A 15,553-nucleotide genomic window follows, 5' to 3' on the forward strand; every position below is an offset into this window, starting at 1 on the left:
CAACTTTTCCTTATCTTTCAAATCCTTCATCCACACTTTAACTGGAACAGCATTTGGCATTCTAACATTGTGTGCTGTAGTTCACCTATTTCAGAGTAACAGCCGTGTTAGTCTGTATCCGCAAAAAGAAGAACAGGAGTACTTGTGGCACCTTAGAGACTAACAAATTTATTAGAGCATAAGCTTTCGTGAACTACAGCCCACTTCTTCGGATGCATATAGAATGGAACATATAATGAGGAGATATATACACACACATACAGAGAGCATAAACAGGTGGGAGTTGTCTTACCAACTCTGAGAGGCCAATTAATTAAGAGAAAAAAAACTTTTGAAGTGATAATCAAGCTAGCCGAGTACAGACAGTGTGATAAGAAGTGTGAGAGTACTTACAAGGGGAGATAGAGTCAACGTTTGTAATGGCTCAGCCATTCCCAGTCCTTATTCAAACCGGAGTTGATTGTGTCTAGTTTGCATATCAATTCTAGCTCTGCAGTCTCTCTTTGGAGTCTGTTTTTGAAGTTTTTCTGTTGTAATATAGCCACCCGCAGGTCTGTCACTGAATGACCAGACAGGTTAAAGTGTTCTCCCACTGGTTTTTGAGTATTTTGATTCCTGATGTCAGATTTGTGTCCATTAATTCTTTTGCGTAGAGACTGTCCGGTTTGGCCAATGTACATGGCAGAGGGGCATTGCTGGCACATGATGGCATATATCACATTGGTAGATGTGCAGGTGAACGAGCCCCTGATGGTATGGCTGATGTGATTAGGTCCTATGATGATGTCACTTGAATAGATATGTGGACAGAGTTGGCATTGGGGTTTGTTACAAGGATAGGTTCCTGGGTTAGTGGTTTTGTTCAGTGATGTGTGGTTGCTGGTGAGTATTTGCTTTAGGTTGGGGGGTTGTCTGTAAGCGAGGACAGGTCTGTCTCCCAAGATCTGTGAGAGTAAAGGATCATCTTTCAGGATAGGTTGTAGATCTCTGATGATGCGCTGGAGAGGTTTTAGTTGGGGGCTGAAGGTGACAGCTAGTGGTGTTCTGTTATTTTCTTTCAGATTGACAGAGCCAGACGAGTACCCAGAAGTCACCTCCTACAAGACAGGCCCAACAAAGAAAATATACTTTCTCTTAATTAATTGGCCTCTCAGAGTTGGTAAGACAACTCCCACCTGTTTATGCTCTCTGTATGTATGTGTATATATCTCCTCATTATATGTTCCATTCTATATGCATCCGAAGAAGTGGGCTGTAGTCCACGAAAGCTTATGCTCTAATAAATTTGTTAGTCTCTAAGGTGCCACAAGTACTCCTGTTCTTCTTTTTGCAGTTCACCTATTGAATTCCTAACATTCCTCATATATTTATTTGATACGTTCATCATTGTGGTTCTCATTAACTTTGGCTCAGAAAGTTACATCCAGTAGTTTAATTTGTAGTGTAACTGTCATTTCACTAGAAGCTATCTCTAGCATGCACATTGATGTTGTAATAAATGCATCACACACAACTCAAAGTAACTGACACCCCCCTCAAAATCCTGTGTCTCTCTTAGTATTTAAATAGGAAGCCTTGACCAATCAGAGGCCATGGTGTCCCTCTAGTCAGGTCCAGGGAAGCGCTTCCTGATGTAACTTCAGGTTTCATAGTCTCTCCTACTCGGCTAGTTCATAGTATGCTTCTGGATAGGTTCAAGGAGGCAACAGTCATCTGGGAATGCTGTGGACCTAGATTCAAGATCTGTGCGGTTGTGACAAGAACAAGGAGGAAAAGGGTGGCAAAATACATAAAAAAGAACATGGGAATGAGGACCACACTTGTCTATATAGTTAAAAGCAATGGATCTGTGGAAATGGTGGAGAAGACAGTAGTAAGGAGTTGAGACAGGAAGAAAACACCTAAGGAAAAAGTGTAGAGATTGTTTTCTCCCTCTCCACCATTTGCTTTGAGACATCCTAATATTTTTTTTGGTTCTATTGTGCTTCTTCCTGTAGGTGAATCATTGTCACTCTTCCAAGGCTTTTTGAACCTCTCTGTTTCCTTTTTCAAAGCTTTTCTGGCATCAGTTTCAGCTGTTCCTCATGAGCCTACTTTATGTCATAGTCAATCTTTGCTTCCAACATGCCTTTTCTAGCTCCTTCATTAGGATTTGTCTTACTGTTTAGGCAGAAGAACGGGTTTGAAGCATACTGAAAAATGAAAAAGCGTAGGGTCACAGTTCAGCCATGTGAAAACAGACCAAGTTGAGAGACTGGGCAGATAGGGAACACAATCAACAACTGGTGTTATGCCTTTAATCCTTCCCATTTGCTTTAAACTGTAGTATATGCTTTTTTTTTAAGTCCAAAGAAAGAGAGATTATTTTTTATTTGAATACATGAATTGGTAGAACTATCTCTGCACATGTGCAGTGTTCAGGGCTTAACTAGAAGAGCCCCAAAACATCTGTGACAGTTACTGGACATGCCCAGTAGCTGTTTCTGAAGATGTATAAGCTTTCATTTATGTCAAACAATCTTGTACATCCCACACCTTTTGAGAGCAGAACCTATCAGAGCTCAGAGGGGGAGAGGTTAACAAATATAAAAGTTATAGAAGCAATTCATTCCTTGGCTTGTCCCAGTGGTGTAGTGGTTAAAAAAAAAAGGTGGTAAACTAACCTAAACTAAATTCCATATTCCCCAAATGATAAATGGATAATCACTGTTTACCCTTGACTACACTACTGATTTGTCCCCTGGTTGGAAGGGACAGAAGTGAGGAGTGCGTAGAGCCAGAGGTGCCTCAGCTAAATGGCTTTGTGGACTAAAGCCACCTCCAAACAGGGATTCGGACAGAACCGACAAGGTCTTCCACAATACTCTGTGAACCAATTCCTAGAGTAGCTACAGCTGGCCAGGTGGTAAGGACCATGAGATACATCCCCCAAAATCCTAGCACAAAACTTGTGTAACTGCAGCACCAGTATGGCTGTGGGTATACCGGATGTGGGGATGTGTAGCTCTGCAATGTGGAATCTTGGAGGCAGGCTTTGCTAACATGTTCCCACATGTCCACAAGCCAGTATGTGAGTACACCCTGCAGCACAGACATACCCAAATACAGCCCTGTGGACTCACCTGCTGATCCACACAGGGCCAAGAGATGGGTCTGCTCTGAAGACTGGGTCCCAATCCCTGTAACACATTGGATACAGTTCAGTGCTATTCCAGTTTTATTTACTGGCAAAGCCCTTGATTAGGATAACATTTGGTTCACCACACGGTCTTGTATGGACCTAGAGAGAGAACTGGGGGAAGGAGGGGAAGCACTTGTCACTCCTAAAGGATACACAGCCTGTTGAATTTATACATTTAGCTTTTACATGTACCAATTATGTAAAGAATAGGGGGAAAGTTCAGTGAGGTGAAGATTTGAACTTTCTTACCTGACTTAGATGGACTAAGATAGATAAACTGAGAAGATAGAGGGCTTTAAACTAGGTTCGACGGGGACAGGTGAGCAAAGCTCACAGGTAAGTGGGGAACATGGAGACCTGGGAGATGGGTCGGAAACAAGAGGGAGTGTGGGCTATATTGGCAGAGAGAAAGGAGGGTCAGGACAAAACTGGGAGGCAAGCTCAAACCAGTATCTTAGATGCCTATATACAAATGCGAGAAGTATGGGTAATAAGCAGGAAGAACTGGAAGAGCTAATAAATAAATAAAACTATGACATTGTTGGCATCACTGAAACTTGGTGGGATAATACACATGATTGAAATGTTGGTGTGGATGGGTACAGCTTGCTCAGGAAGGATAGACAGGGGAAAAAGGGAGGTGTTGCCCTATATATTAAAAATGTACACACTTGGACTGAGGTAGAGATAGACATAGGAGACGGAAGTGTTGAGAGTCTCTGGGTTAGGCTAAAAGGGGTAACAAAACAAGGGTGATGTCATGCTAGGAGTCTACTACAGGTCACCTAACCAGGTGGAAGAGGTGGATGAGGCTTTTTTTAAACAACTAACAAAATCATCCAAAGCCCAAGATTTGGTGGTGATGGGGGCTTCAACTATCCAAATATATGTTGGGAAAATAACACAGCGGGGCACAGACTATCCAACAAATTCTTGGACTGCATTGCAGACAACTTTTTATTTCAGAAGATTGAAAAAGCTACTAAGGGGGAAGCTGTTCTAGACTTGATTTTAACAAATAGGGAGGAACTCGTTGAGAATTTGAAAGTAGAAGGCAGCTTGGGTGAAAGTGATCATGAAATCTTAGAGTTTGCAATTCTAAGGAAGGGTAGAATGGAGAACAGCAAAATAGAGACAATGGATTTCAGGAAGGCGGATTTTGGTAAGCTCAGAGAGCTGATAGGTAAGGTCCCATGGGAATCAAGACTGAGGGGAAAAACAACTGAGGAGAGTTGGCAGTTTTTCAAAGGGACACTATTAAGGGCCCAAAAGCAAGCTATTCCGCTGGTTAGGAAAGATAGAAAATGTGGCAAAAGACCACCTTGGCTTAACCACGAGATCTTGCATGATCTAAAAAATAAAAAGGAGTCATAAAAAATGGAAACTAGGACAGATTACAAAGGATGAATATAGGCAAACAACACAGGAATGCAGGGGAAAAATTAGAAAGGCAAAGACATAAAATGATCTCAAACTAGCTACGGGAATAAAGTGAAACAAGAAGACTTTTTATCAATACATTAGAAGCAAGAGGAAAACCAAAGACAGGGTAGGTCCACTGCTCAGTGAAGAGGGAGAAACAGTAACAGGAAACTTGGAAATGGCAGAGATGCTTAATGACTTATTTGTTTCGGTCTTCACCGAGAAATCTGAAGGAGCGCCTAACATAGTGAATGCTAATGGGAAGGGGGTAGGTTTAGCAGATAAAATAAAAAAAGAACAAGTTAAAAATCACTTAGAAAAGTTAGATGCCTGCAAGTCACTAGGGCCTGATGAAATGCATCCTAGAATACTCAAGGAGCTAATAGAGGAGGTATCGGAGCCTCTAGCTATTATCTTTGGAAAATCATGGGAGACGGGAGAGATTCCAGAAGACTGGAAAAGGGCAAATATAGTGCCCATCTATAAAAAGGGAAATAAAAACAACCCAGGAAACTACAAACCAGTTAGTTTAACATCTGTGCCAGGGAAGATAATGGAGCAAGTAATTAAGGAAATCATCTGCAAACACTTGGAAGGTGGTAAGGTGATAGGGAATAACCAGCATGGATTTGTAAAGAACAAATCATGTCAAACCAATCTGATAGCTTTCTTTGATAGGATAACGAGTCTTGTGGATAAGGGAGAAGCTGTGGATGTGGTATACCTAGACTTTAGTAAGGCATTTGATATGGTCTCATATGATATTCTTTTCGATAAACTAGGCAAATACAATTTAGATGGGGCTACTATAAGGTGGGTGCATAACTGGCTGGATAACCATACTCAGAGAGTTGTTATTAATGGTTCCCAATCCTGCTGGAAAGGCATAACGAGTGGGGTTCCTCAGGGGTTTGTTTTTGGGACCGGGTCTGTTCAATATCTTCATTAACGATTTCGATATTGGCATAGAAAGTACGCTTATTAAATTAGCGGATGATACCAAACTGGGAGGGATTGCAACTGCTTTGGAGGACAGGGTCATAATTCAAAATGATCTGGACAAATTGGAGAAATGGTCTGAGTTAAACAGGATGAAGTTTAACAAAGAGAAATGCAAAGTGCTCCACTTACGAAGGAAAAATCAGTTTCACACATACAGAATGGGAAGAGACTGTCTAGGAAGGGATACGGCAGAAAGGGATCTAGGGTTTATAGTGCACCACAAGCTAAATATGAGTCAACAGTGTGATGCTGTTGCAAAAAAAGCAAACATGATTCTGGGATGTATTAACAGGTATATTGTGAGCAAGATACGAGAAGTCATTCTTCCACTCTACTCTGCTCTGGTTAGGCCTCAACTGGAGTATTGTGTCCAGTTCTGGGCACCGCATTTCAAGAAAGATGTGGAAAAATTGGAGAGGGTCCAGAGAAGAGCAACAAGAATGATTGAAGGTCTTGAGAACATGACCTATGAAGGAAGGCTGAAAGAATTGGGTTTGTTTAGTTTGGAAATGAGAAGACTGAGAGGGGACATGATAGCAGTTGTCAGGTATCTACAAGGGTGTCATAAGGAGGAGGGAGAAAACTTGTTCACCTTAGCCTCTAAGGATAGTACAAGAAGCAATGCAATGGGCATAAACTGCAGCAAGGGAGGTGTAGGTTGGACATTAAGAAAAAGTTCCTAACTGTCAGGGTGGTTAAACACTGGAATAAATTGCCTAGGGAGGTTGTGGAATCTCCATCTCTGGAGATATTTAAGAGTAGGTTAGATAAAAGTCTATCAGGGATGGTCTAGACTGTATTTGGTCCTGCCATGCGGGCAGGGGACTGGACTCGATGACCTCTTGAGGTCCCTTCCAGTCCTAGAATTTATCTATGGATCTATAGTGAGAGCCTTTTGGAAATCTAGGGAATGGATGTTTTATATGCTCAACCTAACACTTGTGCTGCTTTTGATACAGGCTACAGATTTCCTATCTTACCAGCAACTGAGGAGACCAGTCAACTATTAACCCAAGGGCTGGCATGGTGCCAGTTGTAAGGATCCCCAGACTTTTGTTTTACTGACAAGGCTTTGAAGTGTGGAAATGAACTGAGATGCTGCCATTCCTCTCAAAGTCTGAAGAGTCCTGGTTACACATGCTACATATCATGGCCACATTATAGAGACTAGAAATCATCTCTGAAAGTAAATTAGAGGAGAATGTGTTTATGTGTGTACTAAAGGAGAGAAGTGTAAATTATGTGGAAAGCTTACATTTAAATATATGTAACAGCAACAAAGTGGTAAAGTCTGAATAAGGAACACCAGTAGATTTACTATCTAATAGCTTTTGTTTAAGATGTTATAAGTATTCCAAATAGTATTTACAATGTTTTCTGAGAGTATTAAACATTTGTTTACTAATAAATTGTATGGTACTGTCTCTTTGAAACTGACTGGGAACTATTATTAACAGCTACTGCAAGGTGTATATATATATATATATATATACTGTATATATATATATATACAGTATATATATATACAGTACCCCTGAGGTTTAATCTGAATAATGATTTCTGAAAGGTCCTGAAAAGATAGGACTCTGGCCTGTGATTTAGGGAAGAGTTAAGAGATGTATGAAAGAGGGTGGAAGTGGTAATATATTCACCAACACAATGTCTACATTCAGATTTCACTTTCTCTCGCCTCTCTCTTCAATTTTTGATAGTCTCTGTCTTACCCACCTGTTCCTGTTTGTTTGTTTGTTCGTTTGTTTGTTTTCAGGTCACCTGAGGTCCCTAAGTCTCTGTGTCACACATTTTACAAAATAGAAACTCATAGTAATACTTCATAAATTCATTTTCATAAGTAATTTTTTTGTTTGTTTGTTCGTTTTTTGTTGTTGTTTTTTTAATTTCCAGTTACATTTGCAGGCCCATATACTTGCCTGCTATATGATTGGAATTTTCACATAAACCTTACCCCTCTCATCACCAATGTTAATGCCAAACTATAACAAAAGATACGGACGACTGTTAAATAGGAAGGCTGGTCAGATGGGTCACACACAAGACTGGGAGCCAAGAGATCTCTGTTCCATTACCAACTCTGCCATAAACTTTGTGTTTGACCTTGTGTGACCTATCTTTGTCTCAAGATACATCAATCCTGCAGAGGGAGGTGTAATTTCCAGCATGGATAGCCATACACATGCTGAGCTTTGATTGAGTTTGTGTGCTAAAAATATCAATGTAGCCACAGAGATGTGGGTGGTAACATGGTCTAAGCACCTAAGTATTTACCTAGAGGCTTGGACAGGACTTTATTTGGCTGCAACTACACTGTCATTTTTTAGTATACTAGCTTGAGCAAAGCTAGCATGTGTGTGCCCTACCCAAGCTGGAAATTACACCTCCCACTGCAGGATAGACATACCCTCAGTCTCCCCATTTTACACATGAGAATCATAATACTTACTACTGTACCAGGGGAGTGTGTGAGCCTTAACCCATTAATATCAATCAATCTTCAGAACTTTATGAGCAGGATTCTGACACCCTTTCTCACATTGAGTATTATCTTACTTTGTGGTTTTCCATTGATATCAATAGAATTTTTAATTCAGGGTCTACCAAAATACTTTCTCTTTTTTCAGAAGAACAAAGATATTCATTGTCACCAGAAAAATGAAAACCGTTCTGCACCAAACTATTGTATAACTATGACCTGTCTCTCCACTTCTGTATACCAGTCGTTGAATCCATCTTCATACTTCAAGTGGTTTGCAATCAGTGCATATAGATGGTCAAGGACAGGTGCAAGCTTCCTGCCTATAGGAGATGAAAAACCCTTCCAATTATTGAGATGATCTGTTGTATTGTCTCCTGGAGCTGTGGAGCTTATTGTTCTTCAGAGATGTTGAAAATTTTTTTAACATCTGAATGAACTGAACCATTTGAGAACAGACAAGCTTCTTTTGACACTCTCAGATTTTTTTGATGTCTTCATAATTTATACAGATTTGGAGAAATATTTTGACAGGTTTTGTTACTAATAAAATATTCGCAAAGTACATCTGTCGCTACTGACCAAAACATTGGATCAGATGGATACGTTCCTGCAACACTGCTAGCTGCTACTTATTCTTTTTATCAAATCCCATCCCATGGTAATTGTAATGACAACCATTTCTATGCCATGGACAAAGGTGGCTGTGATGCAATGACTGTGGTACCTGTGCACTGACAACTATTGTCCTCATTGGCTTTAAACAGCAAGACAACTGTGCTGTGAGTAAATCATCATCTTGGTGATATCTGCCTTTGTGCTGTATTGACTGTCTGTAGTAATTGGTAATGCACGTGGCTTAAAAAATTCCTCAGGAGCACATTTCTACTCCTTTTCTTCCTTCTTGATCTCCTGACTCCTAATTCATTGTAATCTAAATCTGGGTGAACTATTCACAATAAACAGTTTATTTAATAAACAACTTCTTTCTGTTCATGAAATATCCACAAAGAGTTATTTTTCCCAAATTTGAAATTATTTGAAAAAGAAAAAGAAATCAAAGTATGTGCAACATTTTTTCTTCAGGTGTTGGCTATTTGCACTGTGTGAGTGATCATTACATAATATTGTATTAGCTCTTCTGCCTGATTGGATGACATTCAAATCCACAAAGAGTTGTTAGGATGTCCAATGTACATTCCCAGCTGTATTGTACTCCAAAGCAAATAATATATATATTTAGTATTAGCTAGCCTAGCAGAATAATACAATGTTATTGTATTGGTTTGTTCACAATAAATGCAGCAATTAAACTATAATGAACTGAAGTTCATCCATATAACATTGTTATGCCAAATTAAAGTACTTTCCTTGTTAATAATTTCAGTCACATAGCTCTGAACTTGTTCAAATTAACTGCACAGCATATATTCCATGATGCTGTTCAGCTGTAAGCTCTATGGTTTCTCTTGCAGTACGCTGAGAGATGTCTACCAGAAACTACAGGAATTCTGAGATCCGGGGTCAAACTGACAAACTCCCATAATTGCTCTTCTGGTATCCAGTAACTTTGCCAGGCAATTTTCAACTGCTGTCAGGAAGCATGGAGGGCACCCTAGTGTTGTGATCATGACAATCATTAATAAGAACATTAATATAAAGCAGGGATCGGCAACCTTTGGCATGCGGCCCGCCTGGGTAAGCTCCCTGGCGGGCCGGGCTGGTTTATTTACCTGTGCTAGAGGGTCCCTCGGTCAGGACCCAGAGTAGCATGTGGGCCTGGGTCCCGCCTTTCCCCCCTTGCACTGTACCTGGCCACAGAGGAGTGTGGCTGAGACAGACTGCAACTTGCCCCTGAGGTGAGGAGCTAGACTTTGGGGTTGTGGTTGGCCACTGAGGCAGGTGCAAGCCGAAGGACTGTCATTAACACCCCTTCTTCCCCCACCTGGAAGAGGGTGAAAATGGAGTAGTGGGCGCTGCCAGATGGCAGTGTCCTGAAGCAGACACTGCCAAGTGGGGAGCAAAGCAGTTCCCAAATCAGCAGAGCAGACAATGGGCGAGACACCATACGCAGAGGGCGCTCCACAGCTGACAAGAGCTAATTCCCGGAGCAATCAGCAGGAGGTGCCAGCGGTGGTGAGTCCTGATCCCAGGGAGAATTCTGGGGGATGGTGGGTGGATAGATGTGTAGAGAGGGAGCAAAACCAGGTTGAGAAAGGGGGTATGGAGGAGGAAAGCATAACCAATGGGTGTAGAATTTAATACTCTGGGGAAACAAAACTGTATAGATTTAAATATCTGGAGTGGATTGACATGTTGAAAATATTTGGGAGGGGGAGGTTAAATGCTGAGCAGGTGGAGAGAAGTTCCTAATTCTGCCCAATATGGTGATGAACAGCTAGTATGCAAAAAAAAAAAGGCTGGTTAAATCACCCTATGTAGTTATATTGTAATACAGTTCATAATACTTATTGGTAGCGCTCCCTTTCACTACATTTTCAGGCTGGCTTCTGGTAAAGTTCTCCTCCAAAATGAGGCTTTCCATAGGTTGTGTAATCTCTGTGTTATATAGCTCTTGGCTGCCCAGATAAATCACCTCCTGGTGAGACCCCCATGGCACTTGGTGAGCAAACTCAAGTTAATCTGATTTAACATCTGTATAGACAAGCTTTAAATATTTATTGAACTTGCTCATTTCCTTGCTGCTTCCTATACTCTTGTAATCTTCCATAACCCTTTCCTGATCTTGTTAAAATCTATATTCTTCACAATTGTAGAACTAGCATCTAAATAATTTCTTCCAATGCTAACTGAGGGTGTCCTCATTGTTCTCAGATACAGAAAACAAAACAAAAATTGCTTTCAAAAGCAAACAGAGATGGTGTCCACTATTTCAGAGGCATTTATTGTCTTGCTTGCAAAAATGACAGATTCCAAAAGATAGTGCACACAGGGTGCCTTGAGATAATGGACATAGCATAATAGAGCCATAATAGTACCACTTGAAGAAGCTTCATACGTACATTGAAGCGCTTCTTCACTGATGCTTCATTAAAATAACTCTCCATGGCACACTCAGTCATGGTCAATCAGAAGTCGGTCACCATTGCAAAAATACTCCTTTCATTGTCTCTGAGCTGCACAGCATAAAAGAATAATTAAGTCTAGTTGTTAACCAACTGATTCTGGATGTCACAAGCAGGTGAAATTCCATTTAGCACATGCTTAATTACCTGCTTAGAAATAAACAGTCTGTTATGCTGAGGATATTCTCACATTAACTGGAGTCTAATAGACAATGTGCTCAGTAACACCACCCTTCCTTCCACCACACAGTCCCCAAAGTCCTAGATAGGGTGATGCTCGACATTATTATGCCTACCTTTTAGGAGCCTAGAACATCACTGGGATTCACAAAGCCTGTGTTAGGCATCTGGGTTCCCTATACAATGAATAGGCATCTTAGAATGGGACACACAAAAGCCAGCCTGCTAGGCTGCTCCTCACCTAAGCTAGCCAGTGGAAGATGTCAAGCTGAGGGGGGATGTCTTAATCCCTGTCCCTCTCCTGGAGATAGATGCCTAAACCAGGGCTGCAGGGAAGCAACTTTCTCTGCTGGGAATTTTCAGCTGCAAACCCTGTCTTGGTGTTTTGTGCCTATGCCACATTTGCAAGAAGTTGGGGGTGAGGATGGCCTCCCTTATAACTTTTAGCCCCATGGTTAGCATATTCACCTGGTTCAAATCTCATGCCCCCAGAGTGGTCAAAGGGATTTGAACAGGGCTTCATCACCTCTCAGATGAGTGTCCTAATGACTGAGCTATGGGACATTCTGATGTGGGGTTATCTCAAGCTATCCTGTTGAAGCTGTTCCACTGTGGATAAATAGTTTTTAAAAATGGAGCAGGAAGACTGGAACCTGGGTCTCTCACATCTCGGTTAGTACTCTAACCACTGAGATAAAAGCTATCTTGTCCCCTGACCCAGGCCATTTGGTCTAAACTCATCTATAAAGGCTCAATCCGGTAGGCAAGCTCAGAGCATTCATATTGGATCAGTCCCCACAGGCAAGTTATGTGAAGGAAACTTGTCTTTTCCCGTTTGTGAATTGCTCTGGGGCCTCGGCATCCAGATGCCTGGTGTGAGACTGGTGTGCACATGAGCAGAGGCAGAAACATAGGTGCCTAAGGAACTTTACTACAAAAAAATATAGGCATCAAGAGATTTTAGGGTTCAGAGGCAGCTGAAGTGGGGGGTTTGTGAATCCCAGTGGGACCTGATTCTGGGATTTAAGCACTTAAAGTGGCAGATAGGGCTAGATTTAAATAAGGATTTAGGAAGCTAAGTGCTTTGTCCTGCTGTCTGCACATGTGACGGGACAGAGGATCCAACAAAAGTCTGTCTCCACCCCACCACTTCTCTCCCCTCTTAACTTAAAAAAAGAAAAAGAAAATCAATTGCAGCAGTAGAAGCATCTCAATTACACATGCATACGACACACAGGTGAGAAATATCCTTTCTTTCCATAGTTAAACATAATTTTCCTTTTTTTGCATCATTCTTCATAAATAGTTACAATTTCAGAGTTAGTACTCTGGGAAAATGTTATGTAATTACTTTTCATGCAGTTTCAACCAATACATATTTAAAAAATGACAAAGCAATATAGAGATACATTTTTGTAGCTAATGATTTAAAGGGTAGAATGCTGCTATTTCCACATAAATTCCCAGTTGCTAACACATCATTTCCTTTAACTTTGTGATAGGAAAAGCTTTCCTTTAATTGTTAGAAATTGATTAAGCAACACTGTCACTGATTTTCCAATGCATAAAGAGATATGATCAAGTTCATTTAATTGTTATGTGGAAATTGAAACTCACATAGTGAAATTCAAGAGAACAATGCTTAATGAGAAAAAATAGATGCAATAGCCTGCTAAAGAATTGGGGATCAGATCTAGGATTAGGTTATATTGGGTACTGTATGAAAACCCAGCTAACCATGCAGTATTACGTTAAACCATGTTGTAAAATAGTTTACCTTTGTGTATGTGTAGAGAGGGCTCTGGAAGGCAGAAGAATTCTTTCTTCAGAAACAAGTTCAGTACTTGGGATATAGCATAATACTGAGTTGAAAGTCTGTGAGCACCGTTGAAAACCTCCTGACACTTTCCCATTGGTGATAAATCCTGTTTTATAAGCTCAAGTAGGAAAGGTCTGATGACTGAGTAATCTTTAAACAGCTTGTTCTCATCCACTGTTTCCTGCAGGGAAAGATCTTCTATAAGAGCCAAAAGATCATTGGCAACCAATGGTTCATTTAAAGAGAAATGAGACAGTTGTTTTTTAGATAGCTGCCTTCAGGGAAGTCAGACTTGCATACAGTTTGAAGTGCTTCATTTCTGTTTGGGGGGAAAATCAAAAATATGTCTCCAGCTGTCACAGTGAGTGGATGAAATCCTGAAGTTTGCAAAAGGCCTGATCCTGAAAGGTTATTCACAGAAGTTGAAGACACTAGGATTGCTTATGTGACTAAAGCGATGTCTACACTACAAGCTCACATACACATAGTTGCAATAGTTCTCCTCAAGCTAGCACAAGTATACATAGCATTGTACCTGTGGTAATATGGGTAGCAGCAGCAACGGCACAGCTGAGCAGTGCTAAGTGCATAAACACCGGTTTCAGGCAGATTTGTATTCGGCATGTTTTAGTCTATCCATACAACCCTGGCTATGTCATTTAATTTTGGATCAACAAAATAATCTGCAGGAGCATGATATAATTAGTATGTTGAGTAAGTGAAACATCCACAGTGCACACACATGCACTAGAGGTTGGGTGAAACCTCATTGAAGCTGAAGGGGAGCATAAGATGTGCCCTTCATTAAGGCTAAATGTAAAAATAAATTTTGCTCCTTTATGAAATAGATAACTGAAACAATAGGAGCTACCATCCAAAACACATACCATATATAAGGATGGTTATGAAGCTTAGGCTTTGACTGGAGACTGAATGCAAGCACACAGCGCTGCGTATTGTTTGAGGGAGCTATGTGTGTAAGACATAAGCAACAGAAATGCTACAGAAGCATACAGAGAAGGCAACCAGGAAGTCCCAGAGACAGCACTTCTCATTTGACTGAGAAAAAGTTGAGAGAGCATGCTTTGGGCAGAGTGCTTGCTGGCTGGCTGGCTGACTAGAGCACTTTGGAACTGTGCACAAAGAAAATGTCTCCTGCTATTTGATTATACTGTGTTGAGGGAAATAGAACATTGTACAGTCTTTGTATATAAACAAGAATGTATCAAAGAAATACCTGACTCCACCATTCATTTCTCCTCCTAATGGAAACAACATGCAAGTCGCCAAATATTTGACCGAATCAAAAGGGGTAACATTATCACTATATTTATCTCTATTTATGATCTTTAAAAACAAAATACATCATCAAAATGCCCCCAAAAAAGAGAGCTGATTTCTGTTGCAATTTCTTCAGGTGATTTTCCATTGTTTCCTGAGAGCTTGCTGACTTTAGCTTTACTATCATATGGAAAACAACTAAAACTAGAGCAGGAGACTGGGAATCAAGGACACTTCGGTTCATTCTTGCTGTATCCCTAGCTCATTTTCTGGCACTGGGCAAACTTCTAAGATCTACATTTTCAAACTTGGGCTAGAAAGATAAATCCATATGTCATAACTATAAAGGGAAGGGTAACAGCTGTCCTGTGTACAGTACTATAAAATCCCTCCTGGCCAGAGACTCCAAAATCCTTTTCCCTGTAAAGGGTTAAGAAGCTCAGGTAACCTGGCTGGCATCTGACCTAAAGGACCAATAAGGGGACAAGATACTTTCAAATCTTGGGAGGGGGCGGGGGGCTTTTGTTTGTGCTCTCTGTTTGGGAGTTCGTTCTCTCTTGGGACTGAGAAGGACCAGACATCAATCCAGGTTCTCCACATCTTTCTAAACAAGTCTCTCCTATTTCAAACTTGTAAGTAAAAAGCCAGGCAAGGCATCTTAGTTTTACTTTGTATTCTCAACTTGTAAATGTACCTTTTACTGGAGTGTTTATCTTTGTTTGCTATACTTTGAACCTGAGGCTAGAGGGAGGTCCTCTGAGCTCTTTAAGTTTGATTACCCTGTAAAGTTATTTTCCATCCTGATTTTACAGAGATGATTTTTACCTTTTTCTTTAATTAAAAGCCTTCTTTTTAAGAACCTGATTGATTTTTCCTTGTTTTCAGATCCAAGGGGGTTGGATCTGTATTCACCAGGAGTTGGTGAAAGGAAGGAGGGGGAATGGTTAATTTCTCCTTGTTTTAGATCCAAGGGGGTTGGATATGTATTCACCAGGAGTTGGTGGGAGAAAGAAGGGGGGATGGTTAATTTCTCCTTGTTTTAAGATCCAAGGGGTTTGGATCTGTATTCACCAGGGAATTGATGAAGGTCT

General features: G+C 40.7%; 1 long non-coding RNA gene across 1 annotated transcript; it reads right to left on the reverse strand.

The window, feature by feature from the left end:
• Positions 1-1,969: 1,969 nt before the first annotated feature.
• Positions 1,970-13,248, reverse strand: LOC128835615 (uncharacterized). The gene is made up of 4 exons (XR_008444677.1): positions 13,140-13,248; positions 11,120-11,233; positions 3,123-3,179; positions 1,970-2,192 (listed from the first exon to the last, which is right to left on the reverse strand). It is a non-coding gene; the product is annotated as an uncharacterized LOC128835615 (long non-coding RNA).
• Positions 13,249-15,553: the final 2,305 nt, after the last annotated feature.

Source organism: Malaclemys terrapin, chromosome 1, assembly GCF_027887155.1.
Source record: "Malaclemys terrapin pileata isolate rMalTer1 chromosome 1, rMalTer1.hap1, whole genome shotgun sequence".
In the NCBI taxonomy this organism is placed as follows: Eukaryota; Metazoa; Chordata; order Testudines; family Emydidae; genus Malaclemys; species Malaclemys terrapin.